Source organism: Pan troglodytes, chromosome 9, assembly GCF_028858775.2.
Source record: "Pan troglodytes isolate AG18354 chromosome 9, NHGRI_mPanTro3-v2.0_pri, whole genome shotgun sequence".
NCBI classification, from domain to species: domain Eukaryota; kingdom Metazoa; phylum Chordata; class Mammalia; order Primates; family Hominidae; genus Pan; species Pan troglodytes.
Genome location: NC_072407.2, coordinates 75,620,277 through 75,639,550, shown reverse-complemented (window position 1 = coordinate 75,639,550; position 19,274 = coordinate 75,620,277). Strand labels below are relative to the sequence as shown.

The following is a 19,274-nucleotide window of genomic DNA, read 5'->3' as shown; positions in this document are numbered from 1 at the left end:
TCTTTGTCAGTAACAATTCTCACTCTATCAGCTCTTCATGACATGCAAAGCATCTATTACCTTAGTTAACAATTTTATCTGCCCTAGGAGGTCTCCAAGGTTGGCTTTTGATTGTTTGTTTGTTTGAGATATGGTCTTGCTCTGTCGCCCAGACTGGAGTGCAGTGGTATGATCTTGGCTCACTGCAGCCTCAATCTTTCAGGCTCAAGCAATCCTTCCCGTTCAGCCTCCTGAGTAGCTGAGACTACAGATGTACACCAGCACACCCAGCTAATTTTTGTATTTTTTGTAGACATGGAGTCTCACTGTGTTGCCCAGGTTGGTCTCAAACTCCTGGGCTCATGCAATCTGCCTGCCTCAGCCTCCCAAAGTGCTGGGATTACAGGTGTGAGCCACTGCACTGGGCCAGGTTGACCATTTTACAGATGTGGAAACAGGCACATCCGGGGCAGTGAATTGACAGAGGACACCCAGCTAGGAAGTGGCTGAGGCAGGAATTGAACCTAGAACATCAAGGCTCCTTCCTTGTATAGTTGCTGCTGTACAAGAGTTTCAGTGTCTGTAATCAGTTCATGGAGATTCATTTGTGATTCACTCTTGCCCTTAACTTTATTTAATGTGTAATTTTCCCTTGTCATTCTAATTGATTATATAGCCTATATACTTGTCATGTTAATTGATTGATTCATTAATTCAACCACCATTTATTGAACCCTTACCCTGTGAGAAGCCCTGAGCTGGACTGAGCTCTGGGCCACAGAGGTGGATCAGACCACCTTAAGCCTTGTCTTTGGGGGCAGCATATAGACAATGATCGCAGAATGTGAGCAGAGCTGTGGGAGCCCAGAGTGGACTTCTAACCTAGCCAGAGGTCAGCAGAGGCTTTTTGATGTCTGAATTAGGTCTTGAGGATAAGCAGGATGCAATTTTCTGCTTTTAATATTGGTTATTATAATTAAATATTAGGATGGGCATTTGATACTCATCTGTCGATATTAATGGTATGCTGTTAGCTTTCTAACACTCTGGCAAGCAGGCATAGCAGGTTTATATAATAGTCTTCAGCATAAATGGCAATAACTTCCATTTGCCCAGTGTTGGGTCATTTACAAAACATTTTCACACCTCTTGTCTCATTTGCTGTGACAAAAAGCTCTTTGAGAGTGCTCTGTTTATATTCATGTGATTTCTCTTAAGTCTTAGCTAAACTGAAAAATTATATTTAATTTTCCAATAAGATCATTACAAAAGTTTTTAAATTAAATGAGATAACTTTGGAATTTATAATCATTCCAATTGCACTGAGGATTAAACCAAGGCCTGGTTCTAATCCTAGTGTGGCCAATCCCTTCCTCTCTCCCGGTCTCAATTTCCTCTACTATAAAATGGACATGTGAGGGATGTTTAAGCTGAAAGATTTAATGAGATAATGGATCTTAAGACACCAGCATAATACCTGCTTCATTCAAGATCAGTTCTCCTAGCATGAACTCTAATGTCCATTTTCCTGTGATTCTAGAGCAATTCTTTTTTTTTTTTTTTTGATGGAGTTTCACTCTTGTTGCCCAGGCTGGAGTGCAATGGCACCATCTCGGCTCACTGCAATCTCCGCCTCCCCGGTTCAAGCGATTCTCCTGCCTCAGCCTCCCAAGTAGCTGGGATTACAGGCATGTGCTGCCAGCTAATTTTTGTATTTGTAGTAGAGACGGGGTTTTGCCATGTTGGCCAGGCTGATCTCGAACTCCTGACTTCAAGTGATCCACCCGCCTCAGCCTCCCAAAGTGCTGGGAATACAGGCATGAGCCACCGCGCCTGGCCTAGAGCAATTCTTAAAGTAAAGCTGACGCATATGTGCCAAAGCTCCTGAAGAGATGCTTTGAGAAAGAGGTGGCAAAGAAGCATGTTAACACAGCTGGGAGAAAACCATTGCAAAGTACAAGTTAATCAGATAGTAACAGGCAAAGGATAGCGTTTTGACACTGTCATTTTGACTTCGAGTTTGTTTTGATGGGGTTGCAGAAAAAAATTATGGTAGAAATAATCAACACAAAATAAAACTGACAATGGCTAAATCTACACATGATGAAATTTACTATGGATAAAAAAGCAAACTGAATGATCCCATCTTTGTTGGTAACACTGCAATCTGCAAAGTTGTTCCCTGGGAAAATTCTACTTAGAAATAATCAATACAAGATAAATCCAACAATGGTTCAAATTACTGTCAGGAAAAGGTGGACTTGGTAGAAATAATGACTAACAAAGAAATTTCATTATAACCCATCAATAATCAGTAAAAATTGATAAAAATAAAACTGTTGGGTGAATCAAATTTTTTTGTTGTAAAATTCATAAAGAATATATCTTTTTTTTTATTTTTTAGAGATAGAGTCTTGCTCTGTCACCCAGGCTTGAGTGCTGTGGTGCGATCATGGCTCGCTGCAGCCTTAAAATCCTGGACTCAAGTGATCCTCTCGCCTCTGCCTCCTGATCAGCTAGAACTTACAGGTGCGTGCCACCACACCCAGCCAGTTTTTCTATTTTATTTATTTATGTTTTTGAGATGAAGTCTCACTCTGTCATCCAGGCTGGAGTGCAGTGGCACGATTTCTGCTCACTGCAGGCTCTGACCCCCAGGTTCAAGTGATTCTTGTGCCTCAGCCTACTGAGTAGCTGGGACTACAGGCGCGCACCACCACACCTGGCTAATTTTTTGTATTTTTAGTAGACACGGGGTTTTACCATGTTGGCCAGGGTGGTTTCAAACTTCTGACCTCAAGCGATCCGCTCATCTCGGCCTGCGAAAGTGCTAGAATTACAGGCGTGAGGCATGATGCTAAGCCCAATTTTTCTATTTTTTGAAGAGATGGGGTCTCACTGTGTTGCCCAGGCTGGTCTTGAACTCCTGGCCTCAAGGGATCCTTCTGTCTTGGCCTCCCAAAGTGCTGGGATTATAGGCATGAGCCACAGCACCGAGCTGCTAAATAATATATCTTGAGGCCGGGCATGGTGGCTCACGCCTGTAATCCCAGCACTTTGGGAGGCTGAGGCAGGCAGATCACGAGGTCAGGAGATCGAGACCATCCTGGCTAACACGGTGAAACCCCGTCTCTACTAAAAATACAAATAAATTAGCTGGGCGTGGTGGCGGGCGCTTGTAGTCCCAGCTACTCAGGAGGCTGAGGCAGGAGAATGGCGTGAACCCAGGAGGCAGAGCTTGCAGTGAGCCAAGATCGCGCCACTGCACTCCAGCCTGGGCGACAGAGAGAGACTCCGTCTCAAAAAAAAAAAAAAAGTATATATATATATCTCTTGATAAAAATTCAGTATAGAAAAATATTTTTAAAAGTTCGAAATCACTTAACTGTGCTATATCAAAAACTTATCCAGGAATTAAATTGGTTTAATAGAGTTCATTTCTTTAAAACTTTCATAAATTCATTAATGTTGATATAATTCAGAGTTGAAAGTTTACATACCATGATTTTGCAGGGATTTAGAGAGAGAATTCTCAAATGGTTAGATGAAGGGTTTGGACTGTAAGTGGTATTTTACAGTCTTTAAAGCACTTTCACACCCATTCTTTCATTGGATTCTCCTAATAACCTTATGAGGTGGCAGGGCAGGCGGGACTCATTCCTTCCATTTTGCGGATGTATTATAGTAACTGAGATTTCGAAAAGTTAAGGGACTTACTAAATGTCACCCATCATGTTTATGGCAAGTTCTAATTTAGGATCTGATTCTCAGATTACTAGTCCAGTAAGCTTCTCATACCTATTTATTCTCCTAACTCAGACAATGCTTTACTTGCTGGATAGACCAAGCTAGCCCCTACTAGGTAGACCGCCTAGCCCCTACTTTGTGCCACTAGGAGAAAGAAGTGGGGAAACGGAAGAGGAGAAGATGGGGTTTAGAAGAGGGCAAGGTCAGTGTAACACTAAGAGGAAGAGACTTGTTTGTCACATAGCCAACATATGATAGGTATCTTTCTCATTATTCTCAGAAAAGGGAGAAGAGGGGCTGAGATTTTAAGGCTGGGAGAATAGGATGTAAAGGGAGATGGGCAGTTTGAAAAAGAGAGTGCCTGATGTATTTGGGGAAAGTGAGTCCTGAGGGACAGGAGTCTAACTAGAGTGAGGTGGGGTGAAGCTAGAGACGCTGCAGCGGGATGGGGACTAAGTCATCCTCTGAGCTAAGCAACCTGGGCTTTTTCCTGTAGGCCTGTAGCGGAGCTAAAGTGTCCTAGTTGTTCTTATAGAACACCAAGGAACTATCAAATTCTGCTGCGCGCAGCGGCTCATGCCTGTAATCTCAGTACTTTGGGACGCCGAGGTGGGCAGATCACTTGAGTCCAGGACTTTGAGACCACCTTGGGCAACATGGCGAAAACCTGTCTCTATAAGAAAAAAAAAGAAAAAAGAAAAATTAGCCGGGCATAGTGGTGCCTGTAGTCCCCGCTACTTGGGAGGCTGAGGTGGGAGGATCACATGAGCCCAGGGAGTCGCTGCGGCAGTGAGCTGTGATCATGCCACTGAACTCCAGCCTGGGCGACAGAGCGAGACTCTGTCTCAAAAAATGAAAAAAGAAAAGAAAATATCAAGTCAAACAGGGCTTAAATGAAAAAAATCGTGAAATCAAAAATAATCTGATACTACGTTCTGTATTCTAGAAGAGCTGGACACAGGGGTCAGAAGAAGAGAAAAACTTTTTTAAAGTGCAAGACATATAGCTTTGTGTAGGCAGAGCTGCATAGGCCCTTTACAATAACTCTGTACCTCTCTCTTCACTTCCTCTCCCCACCGTGATCTCTGGCCAACAGATTAGAAACCACTGCTATAAGAATTCAGATAAGCCGGGAGCGGTGGCTCACACCTGTAATCCCAGCACTTTGGGAGGCCGAGGCGGGCGGATTACCTGAGGTCAGGAGTTCAAGACCAGCCTGGCCAACATGGTGAAACCCCATCTCTACTAAAAATACAAAAAAAAATTAGCCAGGCGTGGTGGCACATGCCTGTAATCCCAGCTACTTGGAAGGATGAGGCAGGAGAATTGCTTGAGCCCGGGAGACGGAGGTTGCAGTGAGCCGAGATTGCACCACTGTACTCCAGCCTGGCTGACAGAGCAAGACTGTCTCAAACAAACAAACAAACAAACAAAAAAGAATTCAGATATAAGGAAAACCAGTGTGTCTAAAATATGTTCTAGGGAAGGTAGGACTTTGGCTTGAGTTTGAAGAATGAGTAAGAGAAAAGGAGAAAATGGGTATGGAAAGACCAGAAACTGAAAAATTTTGAGAAGACGCATTGAAAATTGAGAAAATTCTCCCTTCCAACTTTATGAATTGGAAGTGACTACTATTATTTGTTTTAATAGTGGAACTATTAAAACCAGGCAGGCACAGTGCTGAAGCATGAATGAGGCAATGGGAAGCCATGGAAAGCATCTAGGCAGCAAAGAAAGGTTGTTAGATTTGGAAATTATGTTTTTTGGAAGTAGCACAGCTTAAAAAATTGTCCAGGTGTAGTGTGGCTCACACCTGTAATCCCAGAACTTTTGAGAGCTGAGGCAGGAGGGTCTCTTGAGGCCAGGAGTTTGAAACCAGCCTGGGCAATATAGTGAGACGACGTCTCTTACAATTAAAACAAAACAAAAAACAAAACAAAAGAAAACAAAAAACAGTCGTTATGTGCTCCTTTTAAACAATTCAAACAATATGAAAATAAAAATTACAGCCGGGCACGGTGGCTCATGCCTGTAATCCCAGCACTTTGGGAGGCTGAGGCGGGCAGGTCAGGAGGTCAAGAAATCGAGACCATCCTGGCCAATATAGTGAAACCCCATCTCTACTAAAAATACAAAAATTAGCTGGATGTGGTGGCGCGCGCCTGTAGTCCCAGCTACTCAGGAGGCTGAGGGAGGAGAATCGCTTGAACCCGGGAGGCAGAGGTTGCAGTGACCCGCGATCGCCCCCACTTTACTCCAGCCTGGCTATAGATCCAGACTCCGTCTCAAAAAACAAAAAAAACCTACGTGCAATCTGACACCCTTTCCCCCAAGATAATCATTGCTAATATTTTGGCGAACCTCTTTCCTGAAATCTCTCCATGCTTGTAGAATATTGTGTCAAACCTCACATAAATGCACTCGTGTACACATGCTGTTCTGTAATCAACTTTTTCCCCGAAGAATAAATTGTGAATAGCTTTTCATGTCAATAGATTTATATCATTTTAAATGGCTCCTTAGTATTGCATTGTATGTATATGTCACGTCTTACTTAAGCAGCACCCTATCGATGAACATTTACTCCCTTCATAATTAACTACGTCATATAACAACTTTGTGCATTCATCTTTTCGAAATTGTTCGATCATCTTTTTAAGGTAAATTCTTAAAAGTAATGGAGCTGGGTCAAGAAGTATGCCCTTTGTCGTTTGGATTCAAGTTGCCGAATCGTCCTCAAATTTGCAGGGAGACCAGCGAGGAAGCTCCGGCATTAGTTCTGGTGAGAGACAGCTGAAACGGAGATGGCGAGGGACGAACAGAATCACAGGTGATCTAGCCCATCAAGGCCCATCCTCGGTGGGCTGGCGTATTCCTTCCCTTTTGCCTCTCTTTCACTTCTTTTTCTTAACATGGAGGAAGAACCGAGAACTCCATCTCCCAGCATTTCGCAGGGACCACACTCCCTGGGAACTGTAGTACCGGGTCTGAGAAGGGTCCGAAAGGAGAATAGGAAGCTGAGGGGCATGCTGGGAGGTGTAGTCCAGAGAGAGAGAGAGAGAGGAGAGAGAGAGGAGAGAGAAGAGAGAGAAGAGAGAGAAGAGAGAGGAGAGAGAGAGAGAGAGAGAGAGAGAGAGAGAGAGAGAGAGAGAGAGAGAGAGAGAGAGAGTGTGTGTGTGTGTGTGTGGCGGGGGGGGGTGTCTATGCAAAAAGGATGGAGACGCTGCGAGTACGGCCCCTTGGGGCTGGGGCCTTGGGCGACCTGACTTTCCTCACAGGTGGTCTTTGAGTCTACAAAATCCGCCAGCGGATGGTTGGCTTTATTCCATTGTCCGTGACCGGAGAGGGCGCGGCCCCTCTGCACCGGGCTCGCGGCGGGAGGCGCAGGCCGCGCGCGGGCTAAAGCAGGGCATGCCGGGAGTTGTGGTCCCGGCGCTCTGAGGCTGTGGGACGTGTCGCGGCGCCGCGCCGGCTCCTCCTTCCCTGCCCTTCTGAGCGGTCCCCCGCCTCCTCCCTCCGCCTCCTCCCTCCGCCTCCTCCTCCCTCGCCCGCAGCCGAGCGTCCCCTCCCCCCACCCGTCGGGCTCCTCGGCGGCTACTGCAGAGGGTTCAGAGCCGAGTCGCTGAGGAGGAGGCTCCGGTCCCCGCGCGCCATCCGCCACCCTACTGGACACGGGCGAGAGCGTCGCCGCCGTAGCCTCCGGAGAAGACAAGGGCATCGCCGCCTCAGCCGCCGCCGCCGCCGTTTTCGCCTGCAGCTGCTCACCGGTGAGGAGACTCCCCCCGCCACAGGGTCCGCTGGTCCTGAGTCTGGGCCGGTGGCGCTGGCGAGAATGAGAGGGGAGGCTGCGGAGCCCCCGTGCAGGTTGGGGGGAGGGGGTTGAGGTCGCGATGGAACGGCGGGCTGGCGGGGGAGACTTGTCCAGGCGCTGGCCGGGGGTGGGGTGAGGGTGGGACCCAAGCAGGTTGGGGGGCGGGCGACAAGGGAGGAGGACTTTTGATGGAGAATAACCCAACCTGGGACAGGAGAGTGGGGTGGGGGCGTCGGGTTGGAATTCGGGATGGTCTTGGGGCGAGGTGGAAGATGAGACTAGGGTGGGATGGCTTTTAATGGGGGAGGGGACTGAATGAGGGTGGTGATTTGGGTTTGGCCTGGAGCAGTTGACAGCTTGGGATCTGAGCTGGGGTGAGGGGTAGGGGAATGATTTCAACGGAGAGTGAGTGGCATGTACAGGGTTGGTTAGGGCCCTGCGTAGTGTTAATTCAGAAGGGCGGAATTTGGGGTGGACCTGGGGCAGGATGATGGAGGTGGCAGGAGTTGGGGGTGAGGGGTTTGGCATGGGTTGAGACCCAAGCTTGAAGTGGGTGTTTGTCATCTGGGGCTGGTGGAATTTGTGGAGACTTACGGAATAGCATGGGTTAGGATAGAGCAGAAGAGTGCAATTTGGGGGTTTCCTGGGGTGGGCTGATGGAGGTTGGAATAGGAGTTGGTGGAGGTGGGACATTCAGTGAGGGGAGTGTGATGGTGAGCTGGCAGGAAGGGGTCACATTGGAAGTCAGGCCCGAAATGGGAGAACAGGGATGGAAATGGAGTGTGGGGCACAGTGGGTTGGATTTAGGGTGATCTTACAATCACTGGAAAGGGCATGGTGGCTCCTTGGTTGCAGAGTCAAGGCAGAGGGCACATAAAACATCACTGGGCTGCTTTCATTGAAAGGATAGCGGCAGGGGTGAGCAAAGTTGGGGGATGGTGTCTTGAAGAAAATATCCCTTGGCCAAGGTGGCAGAGGGAGTTTTGGAGAAGGACTTTCGGAGATGAGCTGGTAGGCCTGGGGGGGTGGTTGCTGATGGTGAGGTGGCACAGGGGAAATTTAAGGAATGGGAGACCTGGAGCTGTTGGTATGGATGGGGCAGAGAGGATGGAGAGGGACAGTGAGCTGTGCTGGAGAGCAGGGGGGAATTGGGTTGGATTATTTTGGTGGTGAAGGATTGGGATGGCCTCCAGGAGACACATGAGGGTTAAGAGTTGGAATACTTAAATGGACAGCCTTGGTGGCTGTGGTTGGGTGAGAGGCAGTAAGGCTGTTAGAGGGGACTTTGCAGGGGACACGGAAGAGACCTTCTCATTCTTAGGGGCCATTTTAATCTGTTCGGGTGATGTTTTTGTTTGTTTTATTTATATTAGTAAAATTTGGAAGTCAAGTCAGCCCAAAGGGTAAAGTTGAAAGGGGATTTAGTTAAGGTAGAATTAAGGAGGGGAGGGTGTCTTCTGTTATTTGTATATCATAAAAAGTAAGTTGGGGGAAAAAAGCATACTTCCAAACTAAAGGTGGGAGAAGATAAACTGGAATGTAATGGATATCTTTCTATATGATGTCTCTGCCTTTTCTTTTCCCCTCTCCTCCTGGTGCATTTAAAAACTAGCCAGGCATTTTGAAATTTAAATAGATTTGATGAGCTTGAGATTGTTAAGGGTGCATTCCTTGCTTGAGAACTAATGAGTGAGCCTGAAAAATATGAGACTGAATTTATTTTGTAGGTAGGTAACAAGCACATAGGCAAAAAGAGCTTGGGCCTTTTTTACCCCCTCTTTAAATTGATTGCTTGAAGACGCCGTTTGTTAGTGTCCTGGTTTGCAAGGCAATTAGGCCCATCATTGTATTGCAGGCTAATAATCCTGAGATGAGTCTTGGCACCACCGCTTTATGTAAACAGAGAAGACAGGAAAGATGGAAATGTCATAAATATTCATTGGTGAGATGGTTTGGTACTGATGGAGTTTTTCATATGATTGTCTTTTGACATTGATAAGATTTAAAATAATTGGACTGTATTTCTAAAGATTGAATTTTCTTCCAAAGGAATTCAGGTGATCAGAATTCTGTCAGATGTGAATAAATAAAGCATATTGAGTCATTTTAATTTTATTTTTTGGGGAATGATGTTGATGTAGTCGCATTGTATTAACTACAGAAACAGTATCTCCACCTATTCATCAGAAATTCGATTTAAACCTTAGCGATATGCTCATTCTTAGGGCAGAACGATGATAATGGAAGGTACACAGGAGTGCAAATGGAGGGAACATCTTTAGAGAAACAGTTCTATGGACCTAATTGCATTAACTGTGATAATATGTTAAACATAAAGTGGCTGTTGATTAGAGCTCAGACTGAAAAAAAATGAGGAGGGATGTAAATAAGATAAAATTGGCACCATTGGGATCGAAATAATTCTTTTTATTTTTGTTCAAGCTTCAGAATTTAGCTCGCAAACAAACCATTTTCCTTGGCTTTCACGATTGAGCATATAAAAATACCATTTAGAATCTTTTTTTTTTTAGCTCCAAAATGGGCAGAATGATGGAACGTTGGACTTATCCTTTGAATTGAAAGTGTTTTGTAATGAGGAAGCTTTCTGTATTATAATAAAGATCAGGTTTGAGCAGTTACCTGTAATTCAGTGAGACTGTAATCTAATGTGAGCATTTCTCTCATAACTTTACTCTGAGGTCTAGACGTTGTTTTTGCAGATCTGCAGGCTTGGTCTAGAGGTGGGATGTTTATATTAAAGCCCTAGCTTTTGAAAGCCCAAAATGAAAAGTGCCTGGGAGAAATGTGTTGGTGGATTTTTTTTTTCCACAGCCATGGTTACCTGTGTAGTAGTAATGTGTTTTTGTATCTTTACCTCATTTGATCCTCCCGATATCTTGGTGAGAAGAGGGCAGATGGAGGTATTGGTAGACAGAAGCCTTGGTGGAACGAATAGCCCATGAGTTTAGGAGTTGAGTCCCAGATTCAAATCCCAGTTCTACTACTTGAAAGCTGAGTGATTTCAGTCAAGTCATTAAAAACCTTTCAGATGGCCAGGCGTGGTGGCTCACGCCAGTAGTCCCAGCACTTTGGGAGGCCGAGGTGGGTGGATCACTTGAGGTCAGGAGTTCGAGATCAGCCTGGCCAACATGGCAAAACCCCATCTCTACTACAAATACAAAAATTAGCTGGTAGCACGTGCCTGTAATCCCAGCTACTTGGGAGGCTGAGGCAGGAGAATTGCTAGAACTGGGGAGGTGGGCAGTGAGCCACGATTGCGCCATTGCACTCCAGCATAGGCAACAAGAGCGAAACTCTGTCTCAAAACAAACAAACAAAAAACCTTTCATATTTAGTGGTAATGGCTGCAAAACATTGTGAACGTAGTTAATACCACTGAATTGTACACTTAACTTTGGTTAAAAAGGTAAAAATACACACACAAAAAAACCTCAAAAACCAAAAAAACTGGCCAGGCATAGTGGCTCACGCCCATAATCCCAGACTTTGGGAGGCTGAGCTGGGAGTATTGCTTGAGCCTAGGAGTTCGAGACCAGTGAGGGCAACATAGGGAGACCCGTCTCTACAAAAAAAAAAAAAATTTGCTGGGTGTGGTAGCATATACCTGTAATCCCAGATACTCAAGAGGGAGGTGGGAGGATTGCTTGAGCCAGGGAGGTCAAGGCTGCAGTGAGCCATGATCGTGCTTCCCTGCACTGCAGTCTGGGTTACAGAGTGAGACCCTGTCACACAATCAAACTTTCATACTTCACAAGGCTGTCAAGGGGAACAAACCAGTTCATGTCCTGAAAACACTGTACATATATGAAATATCTGTTCACTATTTATTTATTTAATGAATGTCTGCTAAGTGCCAGGGGAAATAAAAATGAACAGAAAGCAGTTGTCAAGGAGCTTTCAGTGTCATGGGAAAGATAGACAAATACGGTGAGAAAAGTGAGGCAAAATGAATGCTATGGTTAAATGTGGGTTTTGAAGTCTGTCTACCACTTACTATTAGCTGTGTGACGTTGGGCACAATGGGCTCATCTGTAAAGTGGGAATAATAGAATTAACATCATAGGATTGTTTTGAGGATTAAATAAGATAATCAATGGAAAGCATTTCACACAATATGTTTTATAGTACACATTAAAAAAATTAGTTGTTGCCTTTATTGTTAGAAAGATAGGCAGAGGCTAGAATGGTGAATAGCCTTGTGTGCCCTACCAATGAGTTCTTAGTATTGTGGTATTTATTAATGAGGTATGATTTTGTTTTATGATCTCATGCATATTTGCATGTTTACAGTCTAGGAACTTTAAACAGTTCTTTAAATGCCAAAGTCCTAAACAGATGTTAGCTGTTAGCTTCCTCATTAATAAAATAAGAAGAAAAATTATGCTCTGAGAGGTTAAATGACTTGTTTAAGGTTACACAATCAGTGGAAAAGTCTGGGTTACAGCCCCCAAATTCTACTTTGTCATCCCCATTTATATCCTTTTCTTAAATTGTAAAATATGTTATATGTATAAAAGTATATTTAACATAAACCCACAACTTAAAGTATAACAAATTGAAGGCTTTTCTACTTGCTACCCAGCTTAACAAAAAGGAGATTTCTAGTACCTTTAAAGCCTCTTGTGAGGTCCTACTTGATTGAATCTCCCACCTTCTCTCTCCCTCAGAGATAAACAGTTTCCTAAATTTTATGTGAATCATTTCTTTGCTTTTCTTTATACTTTTACCAAATATGTGCATATCCCTAAACAGTATATTTTTTACCTTTGCAACTTTTTATAAATAGAATTATAGGATAAATATTCTTCTGACTTGCTTTATTCTTATTCTTATTTTTTAACTTTTAAAAAAGCTTTATTTCTTCCACCATTAAATAATGTATGCTCATGATAGAAACTAGAAATTACAAAAAGTAAAAAGAAGCATAAGTATTGTTTTTAGTCCTATTACCCAGTAACACTTTTTTTTTTTTTTTTGGTAGAGACAGGGTCTCGCTATGTTGTCCTGGTCAAGTGATCCTCCTTCCTCGGCCTCCCAAAGTGCTTACAAATGCAGGCATGTGGCACCATGCCTGGCTGGCAAATGCTTTTTGTAAAAAATATTTTGCGCCACATATGGCCTCTGTTGTTCTTTCTCCTCCCTTCCACTCCCCTTCCTTTTCGTCTCCCCGTCTCCCTCCCCGTTCTTCTCCTTCCTGAAGCCCCTCCTCTTGCTTCTCCCCATTCCTTCTTCTCCCTCCCCTTCTCTTTCTCCTCCTTTTATGTGGTTTTAAGAATGTAAAACTCACAGGCCATACAAAAATAGGCCATGGGCGGGCCATAGCTGGCCGACCCCTGGTACGTTAACAGAAATCAACTCAAAGTTGTAAAATATTGAAGAGGAAAGAGACTAAACCAAGTTCATATTTCTTTCTCTATTTTGTTAAATTTACTTCCTTGGACAGTTATGCATATCTTTAGTATTGAAAACAATGGTATAGAATTTTTTTGTCAAATTATGTTTATCTAAAAGTTTAACATTTTATTAAATGAGCCATTATTTTCTGTATGAAGACACTCTGAGAAAACCTCAGTTTATAAAGTTCCAATACACCTCCTCCTCCTGCCAGTTAGGCAGGTGTCTGGGTCCTTTCAGAATATGCCTATTTTATGATGATATAGGTTGTGCTTTTTCTTAGATATAGACATTTTGAAGGAACCCTGAGATGATATATTTTTCACAGTAAACTTCAATCCCTGGCTACTTGAGATTATGATCTTGATTTGCCTTCTGATCATGTCCCTCAAGCTTGACGATTTCTGCTAACTTGTATTTCTTTTCTAGCCTCTGTTTTATAATTTTTCTAAGTATTTTAGTTTTCTAATGTGTCTTCCTCTATCTTTTATTTTGAGTTGGTAACAAATGTCTCTATCAGTAGATAACAGCTATGCTATTTATACTTATGCAAATATAATGGCGCCATTTTATATATAGTTCTTAGGTTGGTCATGTGGCATTATTTTCATTTTAAGGATGAAGAAATTAAGACTCTAAGAGGGTAGCTGGGTGCAGTGGCTCACACCTGTAATCCCAGGACTTTGGGAGGCCAAGGTGGGAAGATCGCTTGAGCCCAGGAGTTCAAGACCGATCTGATCAACATAGTGAGATCCGGTCTCTACAAAAAACAAAAATATTATCTGGATGTGGTGGCGTGCACCTGTGTTCATAGCTATTTTGGAGGCTGAGGTGGGAGGATCACTTGAGCCCAGGAATTTGAGGCTACAGTGAGCTATGATCATACCTCTGCTCTCTAGCTTGGGCAAGACTATATCTCAATAAATAAATGAATAAAAAGATTCAAGAGGGTAATTTGTCTTAGGCCATAAGACAAGTAGGGAATTAGCAGGGAAAGACAAAAGGTACCTAACATTTGAGTGTCTATGGCAGGCAGTATGCTGGGTGCTTTCTTTTCCTTATAGATAGAATTTAATCCTCATATTTCTATCGTATAAGGAATTGGGATCATTTTACAGAAGAAGAAACTGAAGCAACTGAGGCATATAGTGATTAACTAGTTTGCATTTGTTTACATAGCTAGTAAGAGAAGAAAAGCTCGTATTTAAAAACCTGATCTGCCTTGCTCCAGAGCCATTGTTCTTTTTGTTGTACTGCATATAAATCTTCCTGGTTTTAAGCTGTTAAATCAGTAGTCTTCTTTTTTTTTTTTGAGACAGAGTCTTGCTTTGTCTCCCGGCCTGGAGTACAGTGGCACGATCTCTGCTCACTGCAAACTCTTCCTCCCAGGTTCAAGTGATTCTTCTACCTTAGCCTCTTGAGTAGCTAGGACCACAGGCCCGTGCCACCATGCCCGGCTAATTGTTTGTATTTTTGATAGAGATGGGATTTCACCATGTTGGCCAGGCTGGTCTTCAACCCCTGACCTCAGATGATCTGCCTGCCTCGGCCTCCCAAAGTGCTGGGATTACAGGCGTGAGCCTGCACCCAGCCTAATCAGTAGTCTTCAACCTACTTAGATAGGTAGTATCTGGCTACTCTTTAGAATCACCCGAGGAGCTGTTTAAAAAAAAAAGATATGTGTCAGTTCTACTCTCGACCAGTGTTAACAAAACTTCTGTAGGTGAGCATAAGGCAGATATGTGTATATTTATATAGAAAATATAAATTAAAAATAAATTATATTGAGGTATGTATAACATGTAGAAAAAAATGCACAAAATGTATAACCAGCATTCGGATCAAGAAAGGGAACATTATCTCCTCCTCCAAGGAAACCAACAACTTCTAATAATGTGGATTATTTTTGCCTGTTTATGACGTTTCATAGGTGTGACTGGCTTTTCATATATAATATATTTGTGAGACTCATTTATTCTTGTATGTAGGTGTAGTGTGTTCTTGCTTATTGCTATGTAGCAACAGTTTCTCAAACATTTTGGTGTCTTCACATTCATATTTATTGACAACTCCAAAGAACTTTTGCTTGCAGTGGCGCAGTCATGGCTCACTGCAGCCTTGACCTACTAGGCTGAAGCGATCCTCCATCCTCAGCCTCCTAAGTAGCTGGGACTACAGGCATGTGCCACCATGCCTGTTTATTTTAAAATTTTTTTTGTAGAGACAGGATCTTGCTCTGTTGCCCAGGCTGGTCTTGAACTCCTAGGCTCAAGCAATTCTCCTGCCTCAGCCTCCCAAAGTACTGGGATTACAGGTGTGAGCCACTGCCTTCAGCTGTGTTAGCATATTCTAATGAAAATAAGTATATTATTCTAAATGTAAAAAATTAGAATAATATTTTACATTTAAAACAATCTCTTTAGTATCTTATTGGATCTGCCTCTGTATTCAGTCTCTTGCAGTTTGTTGTTTTGCATGGAATATAAAGAAAATCCAGTCCCACAAAGGAGGAATTTTCTTTTTCTTTTTAGACGGAGTTTCACTCTTGTCGCCCAGGCTGGAGTGCAATGGCAGGATCTCGGCTCACTGCAACCTCCGCCTCCTGGGTTCAAGTGATTCTCCTGCCTCAGCCTCCCAAATAGCTGGGACTACAGGCGTGCGCCACCACGCCCAGCTAATTTTTGTATTTTTAGTAGAGACAGGGTTTCAGCATCTTGCCCAGGCTGGTCTTGAACTCCTGACCTCATGATCCACCCACCTTGGCCTCCCAAAGTGTTGGGATTACAGGCGTGAGCCACCGTGCCCAGCCGAAAGGAGGAATGTTTTTATATAGTTGTGGATATTCCTTTTTGATACTACACCAGTCATGTCCAACCCTTTGAATGTGAGGACTTTTTTGCTTATCTGTAGTGGATATCATGAAAATTATACACACTTTTTTTCTTGTGTTTTTTTTCAGCTTATCAGCTATCGTTAGTGTTGGTGTATTTTATGTGAAGCCCAAGTCAATTTTTCTTCCAGTGTAGCCCAGGGAAACCAAAAGGTTGGACGCCCATGTTACACCAAAACTTGACAATTGGTAGTTTGTTAAGGTTCATTGCCTTGTACAGTCTGAACCATATCACTGAGCTTTTCATGCTCTGTTACATTAAAATCCATTGGTCTGTTTTTTTCTTTATTATTTTTTAATTTGCTTATTTCTCCAAGAAAAACCATTGGTCTGTTCGTACTTTGTTAGATCTTTTACCCGTGCATAATTTTTGTAGCATTATGCATTGGTCATTTGGAAAATATTGGTTCACTGAATATCTTAGTCTGCTCAGGCTGCCATACCAAAATGCCATAGACTGGGTGGTTTAAACAACAAAAATTTATTTTTTCGCAGTGTTGCAGGCTAGAAAGAAGTCCAAGATCAGTGTTCCAGCATGGTTAGTTTTTGGTTAGGGCTCTCTTACTGGCATCTAGATGGCCATCTTCTCGATGTTTCCTCACATGGTGGATTGGAGAGGGAGAAGAGAGAGAAAGAATAAGTGCGAGAGAACAGGCAAGCTCTCTGGTGTCTCTTTTTGAAGGCACTCATCCCATCATGGCAGCCCCACCCTCATGACCTAATCTAAACCTAATTATAAATCATCTAAACCTAATTATCTCCCAAAGGATCTGTTTCCAGATACTATCACATTGAGGAATAGGGCTTCAATTTATGAATTTTGAGGGGAGGTAGTTCAGTCTATATTACTGAGTTATTGTGGAGCATCTTTTTTGAGACCGGGTTTCACACTGGAGTGCAGTGGTGCATTCACGACTCACTTTGGCCTCAACTTCCTGGGCTCACGTGGTCATGTAATCCTGCCACCTCAGCCTCCCGTGTAGCTGAGACTTCAGGTGCAAGCCACCGTGTCTTGCTAATTTTTGTAGTTTTTCATAGAGACGGAATTTCACTGTGTTGCCCAGGCTGGTCTCCAACTCCTGGGCTCAAGTGATACCCCTGACCCAGCCTCCCAAAGTGCTGGAATTACAGATGTGGGCCACTGCACCTGGCCATGTGCAGATCTTCTGAACTGTATAATGTTTAAGAACCCACATTTGTTAATATCACCACTCATCTCATCAGACAAGTCTTTTCTAATTTTCATTTGAAAGCTCAAATTTTATCATTGGCAACCAATACTGACAGTTGTTTTCGTTGAAGTGACAGTCTCACATTGTTCATTTTCAAAAAATTGTCTGCCAAACATCCATGTCTGAATAATCATAATTTTTCTGCCAGTCGTTTTTTCAAGTAAAAATGGTGTTTATTAAAGCAGCCAGTACAGTTTGCAACTCAATTGCACAAGTGCTTTAGTGCTTTTCTTTGAGACAATTCTTGTACCTTAATATGCAGCAGAAATGCTTTATGTGAGGCTCGGTGCGGTGGCTCACGTCTGTAATCCCAGCACTTTGGGAGGCTGAGGTGGGTGGATCACCTGAGGTCAGGAGTTTGAGACTAGCCTGGCTAACATGGTGAAACCCCATCTCTACTAAAAATACAAAAATTTGCTGGGCGTGGTGGCACACACCTGTAATCCCAGCTACTCGGGAGGCTGAGGCAGAAGAATCTCTTGAACTAGAGAGGCAGAGGTTGCAGTGATCCGAGATTGCGCCACTGCCCTCCAGCCTGGGCGACAGAACTAGACTCCATCTCAAAAAAAAAAAAATGCTTTAAATGTACATTCCATTTTTCCATTTCTTCACATAGAATATGAAACAGATGTATAATTAAGGATTAAGATTTAGTAAAATTAATACTTTTTTTTTGAGATGGAGTTTTGCTGTGTTGCCCAGACTGGTCTTGAACTCCTGGCACCAAGTGCTCCTCCTGCCTCAGCTTCTCTAGTAGCTGGAACTACAGCTCTGCACCACCGTGCCTGGGTAAAATTAATAGTTTTTACGACTTCCAGAAGATTCCTTTTTTTTTTTTTTTGAGACGGAGTCTCGCTTTGTCACCCCAGCTGGAGTGCAATGGTGCGATCTGGGCTCACTGCAACCTCTGCCTCCTGGGTTCAAGCAATTCTCCTTCCTCAGCCATCCAAGTAGCTGGCATTACAGGTGCCCGAAACCATGCCCGGCAAATTTTTGTATTTTTAGTAGAAACGGGGTTTTTGCCATGTTAGCCAGGCTGGTCTCGAACTCCTGACCTCAGGTGATCCGCCCACCTCGGCCTCCCAAAGTTCTGGGATTACAGGTGTGAGCCATTGCGTCTGGCAAGAACATTCTTTAATGAAACTGAAACTTAGTTTTTTTTGTTTTTTGTTTTTTTAACATGTCCATGAAGAATGCAATGACACTATTACAGTTTGGTGTCACTGCCTTGATTCAGTATAAAATGATGTATTTTTATTTGTTGATATTATTATGTTTCTAGGCTTTACTTATTTCTTATTGGGGGAATGGCTGATGTTGTCAAACCTTTACTAAAAATACTGTTTGGAAAGCCAATGTGAATGCAATTTTTTCTTTGCCTTAGTAGAATAAAAAAACTTTAGAGTTGAACAGTTTCACAACTTTGTCAGGATGTTAGAAAATTAATTGGGCTTGGTGCTTACTTTTCTCCACTTTGTGGTTAAGGAAAGGTGTGAAATGGCTTTTAGAGAACTATCCATAGCTATGCATAAGAGTGGTTTTTAAGGTATATTAGGTCTCCCTACCCTTAGCCTGGTACATTTGCAGTAGAAAAAGACAAAGATACAGATGTAGCCATAGGCAAATAATCTTGTATAATGACTTTGGTTTTTCACTGTGATTGGACAGAGGAGAATGGAGAAAGAAGTAGTCTAGACAAGTCATAGTGCTAAACATTATTTTATCTTCCAGTTAACACCCCTGTATAGCCTGGAACCTTTGTTCTGGGGGTGGGAAATTAACATTCATTGTGTACCGACATTGTGCTAGGCCCTCTTATCTTACTTAAACCTGACAATTTTTCTGTGTGTATGTGGCCATATTTTTTAGTTTTAGACATTTAAAAAGATGATGATGATGATTTTTTATTTTTCTTGAGATGGGGTCTTGCTATATTGCCCAGGCTGGTCTTGAACTCCTGGACTCAAGTGATCATCCTGCCTTAGCCTCCTGCATGGCTGGGACTACAGGTGTATGTCATTGCACCCTGCTGTGGTGGTCATAATTATTTTATGTGTAAGAAAACAGAGGCTCAGAGATGTTGAGCCTATGCAGGCCCATCAGCCAATAAGTGACTAGGGTGGGATTTAATCCCCAGACTTTTCTGCCTCCAAAACCTATGAGTGCTTTTTCCTATGTGACATGCTGGCTTCCAGAGACA

The 19,274-nt window shown here is 43.2% G+C and overlaps 1 protein-coding gene across 8 annotated transcripts in view; it reads left to right on the top strand.

Moving 5' to 3' along the window:
- Nucleotides 1-19,274, top strand: part of FAM168A (family with sequence similarity 168 member A) — a 238,926-nt gene that overhangs the window by 34,355 nt on the left and 185,297 nt on the right. For 2 of the 8 annotated variants that reach the window (XM_009423737.5, XM_016921578.4), the window contains exon 1: nt 6,734-7,493. The gene's annotated coding sequence lies outside the window, so the exon portion shown is untranslated. Of the gene's footprint in view, nt 1-6,383; nt 6,557-6,733; nt 7,494-19,274 lie in introns of those variants that run through there. The other 6 variants (XM_016921580.4, XM_016921579.4, XM_054661515.2 and 3 more) reach the window with 5 other exon arrangements.